This window comes from Jaculus jaculus, chromosome 16 (assembly GCF_020740685.1).
Source record: "Jaculus jaculus isolate mJacJac1 chromosome 16, mJacJac1.mat.Y.cur, whole genome shotgun sequence".
NCBI classification, from domain to species: domain Eukaryota; kingdom Metazoa; phylum Chordata; class Mammalia; order Rodentia; family Dipodidae; genus Jaculus; species Jaculus jaculus.
In genome coordinates, this window is record NC_059117.1 from 61,173,485 (window position 1) to 61,182,077 (window position 8,593).

The following is an 8,593-nucleotide window of genomic DNA, read 5'->3' on the forward strand; positions in this document are numbered from 1 at the left end:
AAGGACCCTGGTTTGAGGCTCGATTCCCCAGGACCCACGTTAGCCAGATGCATGCGTCTGGAGTTCATTTGCAGTGGCTGGAGGCCCTGGTGCGCCCATTCTCTCTCTCTCTCTGTCTGTCGCTCTCAAACAAATAAATAAGTAAATAAATAAATAAATAAATAAATGGGACTGTTTAAGCACTTGCATTCACCTTCCAAGCGCCCGTGCTCCTGCTGCTACAGCTGAGAGCCACTCCCCGCCATGAAGGCCTGTTCCCCAGATGTGAGCCAGAACAAGCCCGCCCGAAGGTGCCTCTCCTCAGGGGTCTGATCACAGCAAGGAGGAAAGTAACTACCACGTGGGGTTTCCCTCCCTGGATGACACGGGCTTTTGGCACCAGGCCCAGTGTGCCCTGGCATTGCTAATGAAACCAACACTTACGATGTTCTTTGTCTTCTGTCCCCTGGGACCTCCTCAAGGACACACACGGTCTTATCCATGATATTTGCATCCGTAGCACCTGGCAGAGAGCCTGGACCCAGACCAGGCTCTCTGAGAGATGCTGGCTGGATTTCATCCCAGTGTCACGCAGGTCCTCTGACCACTGACGCACCCAGTGCCCCGCTACTTGACAAAGGACAATGACACCACAGTGTTCTTGTAATCAGAGGCCAGTGTAGAAAGCCAGCGTGGGAGCTCAGACCCTTCCTCCTCCACTCCCAAAGTGATGTGGACAGAAAACTGCATGTGGCTGAGGCCCAGCGTAGCAGGAGACACAAGAATGGCAGAATTTGCACCCAGAGTAGAAGCTAAGGGAAGGAAGGTTAGAGGAGAAAGTATGAGGGGTGACAGGCAAAAAAGACAAAAGAACAGCTGTGTCCCATGAGGTTCCATCCCTGTGTACTGTCATGTTGGCAATCTAGGTGCAATCATACAGAAAAGTGGCTCTGTTTTAATATTTCTACTTATTAGAGAGAGAGAGTGTGTGTGTGAAGGTGTGTGTGTGTATGGGTGTGCCAGGGCCTCCAGCCACTGCAAACGAACTCCAGACACATGCGCCACTTTTTGCATCTGGCTTTATGTGGGTAGTGGGGAATCAAACCTGGGTCTTCAGGCTTTGCAAGCAAGTGCCTTTAACTCCTGAACTATCTCTCCAGACTCCTGGTTTGGTTTTCTGAGACAGGACCTCACTGTGTAGCCCAAGCTGGCCTTGAACCTTGTACCTTGTGGTGATCCTCCTGCTTCGCCCTCCAAAGTGCTGGCATTATAGACTTGAGCCACGCCAGATGAATTTTAACTTTCATTAAATGGCAGCATGTCCCACGTGGCTCATGAGCTGATGGGACCAGCAGCACAGCACCACAGAAGACCCCAGCTTCACCTTTGCTCCATCTCTGGGCGCCTTAAATATGGGGACAGTGCCTCTCCTCAGAGGTCTCAAGCACATCTCTAGACTGCCAGTGTGGTTCCTCAGCTAGAAAGCTATTTCTTTTCCAAAGCTCCGTGTTTTCCCAAAACATGGGGCATACTGGGTTCTTGGAAGGGAGCTCAAGGATCTTCCAGTCTCACTTTGCTGGGCCTGAATCCACCTGGGCTCTGGCCCCCAGGTGCCTTTGCAACAAAGGCAGGGTTAGATCCCCAGGTAAACCTGGAAGACCCCATTCTCTGAACCCCGGTGGGCTGTATGCCTGCTGGGTCTGCTCCTGATAGCCAGCAAGATTCACCTCTGAAACTCAACACACGTCTTCAGCTGTGAGTATTTTTAAATAAACTGATTTTAAGCTGATTTAGATTCAGAGACTTATTGTGATGGTAATACGGTGTTCCCACACCAGCTTCTTGGCGCAGTTGTTATAGGAATGAAGCAGTGTGACACGGTGTTAACTCAGTCCAGACCTGATTCAGGTGCCCTTCAGTGTTTTTGTCCCTTAGGCTCCTCTTAGAGGAGACAGTTTCTCAGACTTTGTTTTGATGGTCTTGACAGGGCTGAGGAGCGCTGGTTGGAGATTCTGCAATGCCCCTCAGTCAGTGATACCTCCTAGGCGTACTGGGTTTGTTTGCTCTGCTAATTAGAGAATGAAAAGGCAGGGAAGGGTTCATTGCAAAGTAAGAGCTAAAGAAAGTAGAGAGATCACAGATGCCTCAGTGAGGAGGGGGCTCCAGTGCTGGAAAACTCCACTGCCCCAGTGGGAGGTGGACCTTCACCATCAAATGAGGGAAGCCCATCCATCCCAAGCAAAGAGGAAGACTCTGGCTGGTCTATAATGCATCCAATAGGGAGCAGGTCTCAGAAAGCCCCCCAAGCCAGCCCACCAGCTGGAAAATGCACTTTTGCCAGGAAGAAGTAGGGACAGCCTCTTCAGCATCTTGGGTTAGAATGTAGCCACCCACCAAGGGCCCTTTCTCCTTCTGTCTGCTAGCAAAGAAAACGGTCTAGCTCTTACATTGTTTCACTGGGACTTGCCTGGTGTGTTTCTTATGACTAGCTTTTTAGATGAGGTCCACCTAAGTAACGTGTTGTCTTCATGACCTGAAAGCAAGGGTGCATGCTCTGGACCCCGCTTTCCGCGTGTCACTGGGCTGCCCGGCTTGCCGTGGAGCTGGCCGGCTCTCTCTGCGCACTGCCTCTCCCTCTGCCCAGCCGGTCCAGCCCTCACATGCGGAGCGGAGGCTTGTGGCCCCACACCTCGATGGCTCGATGGCAGAGACTTCTCCCACTCCAGTCATCTCTTCGTACTGGCATAGACTCACAGATACTTGTTTTGAATTCTGGGTTTTAATTCAATTTCCTTCATTTCATTGCTCAGACTGTCCTGCTTTGGCCACTGAGAGCTCTTTCATGGACACCTGTGTCCCTTCAGCCTGCTCCTATTGAGGCTGTTGAGGGGTGACAGGGCCCCAAAGCAAATGGCTTTCTCTTGGCTAAATAGGAAACTTGGGCCAGCAAGGGAAAATCTAGATTTCTGGGGAGATTGCCTCCTTCCAGAAATCTTGATCCCAGACACCAGACATCAGCACTAGCCTGGCTAGACCAGCTGCCTGTCCAGGGGGCTCATAAATCCCCAACCCTGAATCTCAGGGTGAAGTTCTTAAATCCCCTCTTGCTTCCCTGGGCCTTCCTTCCTCCTCTGACATTCTGAGCATCTCAAAGTCTTCCTTCTCTTAAGCTCCCCTTCTCATAATGTTCTCCCTCCTGAAGCTCTAAACAATAAATAAAACCCTATCCTCTGGTCTGTGGATTTAATTTTTTGAATTCATAATACAAGAATCCAGAGATACCCCAACAGTATCAGTGCATTGGCACATCATATTGGTGTATTGACAAAGAACCAAAATTTCTGTATTGCCATTATAGGAGCTGGTTTTCTTGTGGTATTTTCTGACACACTGGCCTTGTGCAGTTCCTGACCCAGTACTCGAATGCACCATTTGATTAAGAATTATTGATTTCTTTTATTTTTTAATTTTAAAAATATTTTATTTATTTATGTGAGAGAGAGAGAGAGAAAGGGAGAGAGAATGGGCATGCCAGTGCCTTCAGCCACTGCAAACAAACTCCAGACGCATGTGCCACCTTGTGCATCTGGCTTATGTAGAGACTGGGGAATCTAACCTAGATTCTTAGGGTTCATATGCAAGCGCCTTAACAGCTAAGCCATATCTCCAGCTTAAAGATAGTTTATTTTATTTTTATTTATTTGAGAGAGAGGGAAAAAGAGGCAGAAGAGAGAGAGAAAGAGAGAGAGAATGTGTGTGCCAGCCCCCCCTCCAGCCACTGCAAATGAACTCCTGATGCATACACCACCTTGTGCATCTGGCTTACATGGGTTCTGGGGAATTGAACCTGGGTCGTTTGACTTTGCAGGCAAGCGCCTGAACTGCTAAGCCATCTCTTCACCCCACAGCCCCCCATTCCCTTTATTAAGGAAGGGCATCAGGTATCAAGATCTGGCTTTGAGGCATGCTTATTATACCTGGGGGTGGGCCAGGGTCTCACTGACAAGGCAGCAATGCTAACCTGTTCAGAATCTGTAAATATTTCTGCATGTAACTCTCTGTATCTTTATTTAGCTAAACACAAGTTCATTCTGGTGTTTTCAACTCTATTCCGTCACAATAAGTTTGATTCTAGGCCCCTGGCCCCTACCTCTGTGTATTTAAGTGTCTAAATCTGATAAAGCAGTATTAGAATCACTAAGCCACACTCCACAGAAACGGCTTTTACCAATGTGCACATGGCTGGTTTTGTGTTTGGTCTTTGACGCCATTCATTTCCAAAGTAACTTAGCATTTTTCTCTCAGCCCCTTCAGGGAGCTTTTTCATGTATTTGCAGTATAGTTAATTAGCTTATTATACATTCCAACCTCTTAAGCAACTGTGGGTGTGCGTGCGTGCATGCGCGTGAGTGTGTTCATTGAATACAGTAAGGCTTGTTCTTGCTGCTTTAAAGTTCTGTAGATCTTGGGGCTGAGGAGATGGCTTAGCGGTTAAGGCGCTTGCCTGCAAAGCCAATATACCCAGGTTTGATTCCCCAGTACCCATGTAAAAGCCAAATGTACAAGGTAGCACAAACATCCGGAGTTCATTTGCAGTGGCTAGAGGTCCTGATGTGCTATGATCTATCTGCCTCTTTTTCTCAAGTGATTAAGTTCTAAGGATCTTGACGACTACCTAATCATGGATCCACTCAGCGCAGGGACCACAGGGGATAATGTCATTACCTAAGAAATCCCCTGCCCATCACCCATCCCCTCCTCCTCATGTCCTTTGCCCCTGGCAACCACTGGCCTGTTTAATGTTTCTGTGATTTGTCATGTAATTGGAACGGCCTATAACTGGAGCCATACACAATGAAGCCTTTTCAGACTGGCTTCTTTCACTTAGAGCTATGCCTTCGTGATTTAATCACATCTTTTGTGGCTTAATGATTCGTTTCCTTTTATTGCTGAATAATAATATTCCATTGTCTGGATGGTCCACAGCTTGTTTACCCAGTCACCTGCTGACAGGCATCACGTTGGCTTCCAATTTTTGCCAGTGTGAAAAAAGAGTCTGTGAGGATTCATATGCAGTTTTATGTGAACACCAATCTGCAAATCACTTAGATGAATACCTGGAGACATTACTGCTGGGTCCTATGGCTCAAGTTCAGAATTTTTTCCAAAGGGCCATAGCAGGCTGTACCCACAGCAAGAAAGGCAGGCTCCTGCTGCTCCATTGTGGTGGTTTGAATCAGGTGTCCCCAGTAACCTCATGTCTTCTGAATGCTTGGTCCCCAGCTGGTGGTAATTTAGGAGGTGAAGCCTTGTTGGAGGAGGTGTGTTGCTGGGGGAGGGCTTGGACGTGTCATAGCCAGCTCCCTGTGGCTAGAGTTCGGCTCACTCTCCTGATGCTGTTGTCCACCTGCTGTGGCTGAGGTGATGTCCAGCCTCTGCTCATGCCATGCTGTCCCCTGCCATCATGGAGCTTCCCCTCGAGACTATAAGCCACAACAAATAACTTCACTCCCATCAGCTGCTTTTTTGGTCAAGTGCTTTGTCCCAGCAATGAGAAGGAAACTGCAACACACATCTTCTTTTTTATTTTTATTTATTTTTAGTTTGAAAGAGAGAGAAAGAATGGGTGCACCAGGGCTTCTAGCCACTGCAAACAAACTGCAGACACATGTGCCGCCATGTGCATCTGGCTTTTTACATGGGTACTGGAGAATCTAACCTGGGTCCTTTGGCTTTGCAGGCAAGCACCTTAACCACTAAGCCATCTCTCCAGCCCCCATATTCTTTTTAGAAGTTTCTTTAAATTTATTTTCCTACTGTGGCATGTGTCTATATGCACAGGTGTGTGATGATGGCACAGGTGTGGAGGTCAGGAGAGCTGTCCTGTCCCTTGTCTGAGGCAGGGTCTCTTGCTGCTGCAAACCAGTCTGACCCGATAGCCTCAGATTCTCCTGACTCTGGGACCACAGACAAATGCAGCACTTTGTGTGGCACTTTCCGTGGCATCCTGGGGAGCTGAACGCAGGCAGACTCGCTTTGCGAGCAAGCACCTTTAGCCTGCGAGCCATCTCCCCACCCCCTGCTTCATCCATAGTCTCGAAAGTAATTTGCATTGTCAGGTTTGGGAATTGTAGTCATTCTAGCATGGGTGTCTCTTTGCTTACTCTCTTACTTTTTTTAAAAAAACATATTTTTTTTATTTGAGAGCGACAGACAGAGAGAGGAAGACAGACAGAGGGAGAGAGAGAGAATGGGCGCGCCAGGGCTTCCAGCCTCTGCAAACGAACTCCAGACGCGTGCGCCCCCTTGTGCATCTGGCTAACGTGGGACCTTGGGAACCGAGCCTCGAACCGGGGTCCTTAGGTTTCACAGGCAAGCGCTTAACCACTAAGCCATCTCTCCAGCCCAGTCTCTTGCTTTTTAACTTTATTTATTTGCAAGCAGAAGGAGAGAGAGAATGAGAATGGGCACAGCAGGGCCTCGTGCTGCTGCAAACGAACTCCAGACACATGTAGTCTGTACATCTGGCTTCTTATGGGGACTGGGGACTTGAACTCAGGCCATCAGGCTTTGCACACAAGCACTTTAATAGCAGAGCCACCTCTCCAGCCCCCTTTCTTGCTTTTTGAGATGGGATCTGTCTATGTACCTGCCCTGGAACTGTCTAGGCTGCCCTCATGTAGCAAGAAAACGCCCCTGACTCAGCCTTCAAGTGACATGGCTAAGTTATTCTTTTACTTGGAGTTATTTTTTAATGTAACAGTCTAAGGGGGAGAGGAAGAGAGACTTACACTAAATCACATGGAAGTAAGATATAAAAAGAATCAGAAAACAACTTCAGTAAAATGAACATAAAATGGATATTGCCAGATACCTGGAGTGGTTATTAGTGCACTTATTTTACTTCTGTATTAAGTTGATTCTCATGTTACAGCTAAACCATTTATCTTTGGAAAAGAAGTATACAGATTTATTTCAGGTGACAAAATTTTCTCTAGTTCCAAATTTAAGTAGAACATCGTATTGCATACTCCAAGCTGATAGCTGCTCAATAAAATAAAAAATAAAAAATGACATTTTCAACCACTTTTACAACAGTGGTGCCATGCCTCAAGCAGAAATTTCTTGCGTCTGCCTCCTGGAGAAGCCGTCCTCTGAAGCTTAGCAGCCATCACCTCTTCCAACAGCTGCAGCGTGATGAATGGTGACTGGGCATTAAGTGTGTCTTTTACTACAGGAGCGATGGCCTGATCTGTTAAACCCCGAGAAATACTTGTGAATGGAACTGGCTGAAGATGGTGTCAAAAATCTTACTTGCGTACCGGGCGTGGTGGTGCATGCCTTTAATCCCAGCATTTGGGAGGCAGAGGTAGGAGGATCGCCATGAGTTCGAGGCCACCCTGAGACTCCATAGTGAATTCCAGGTCAGCCTGGGCTAGAGTGAGACCCTACCTCGAAAAACCAAAAAAAAAAAAAAAAAAAAAAGAAAAAGAAAAAGAAAAAGAAAATCTTACTTGGGGTTATGGTGTGGGTTGGACTTACTCTCCTGGTGGCTTCCAGGTCTGTCCCTGGTCTCCCATACTGAATGATGGGAAGAAATCCTTAACTGCCATGAGCCCAGGTTTCTTTTCTCTCTAGCTCCAACATGGAATTTTTGCTATTCTTTGGACGAGAGTCTGACTTTGGGTACATTTTTAGAGGGACAGTGGTCAGTGTTGGCTGGCTGAAGACTCCGGGGTTTGAGGGCATCTTGATGTGGTCTTGCCCTCACTCCGAGTTTGATTTTGAGATGTCTGTCATGACAACGATTGTTTGGCATCATTGTTCACCTAAAGACTATGGGAAACTGAGTCAGTACACCAAGCTAGAACTCTCTAACCCAATTTCAAAGGAGCAAAAAGAGTCTGTGTTCGTTACTTGTTCTCATTGCGGTGACTGAATAACCTGGCAAAAAGCAACTGCAAGAAGGAAGTCTTTATTTTGACTCTGGGTTCATCATGGCTGGGAGGCAGCATGTTGGGACAGTGAGGCAGCTGGTCACATGGCATCTGCAGCAAGGAATAAGAGAGAGGTGTATGCTGGTGCCCCCCATGTTCCCTCCTTTTTATTTTATTTACTTTTTATTTTTATTTTATTTTATTTTTTTTTGAGGTAGGGTCTCACTCTAGCTCAGGCTGACTTGGAATTCACTATGTGGTCTCAGGTGGCCTCTAAGTGCTGGAATTAAAGGCATGTGCCACCCCGCTCGGCTCTATGTTTCGTTTTTGGAGGTCGGACCTCCCTGTAGCCCAGGCTGACCTAGAATTCACAGGCTGGCCTCAAACTCACGATGATTCTCCTACTTCTGCCTCCCAAGCACTGACATTAAAGATGTATGGACCATGCCCGGTTGCTTTCTCCTTTTTATTCACTCTGGGACACCAACCCATAGGATGGTGACACCCATGTTCCTCAGGGAACCTTCTCTGGAAACACCCCCATAGACACCCAGAGGTGTGTCTTCTAGGTGATTCCAAATCCAGCCAAGTTAACAATGAAGATTTATCATTGCAGAGCTGATTAATGCACACTTAAAATCCCAGCATGAGTTTGAAGCCAGCTTGGGTTATAAAGG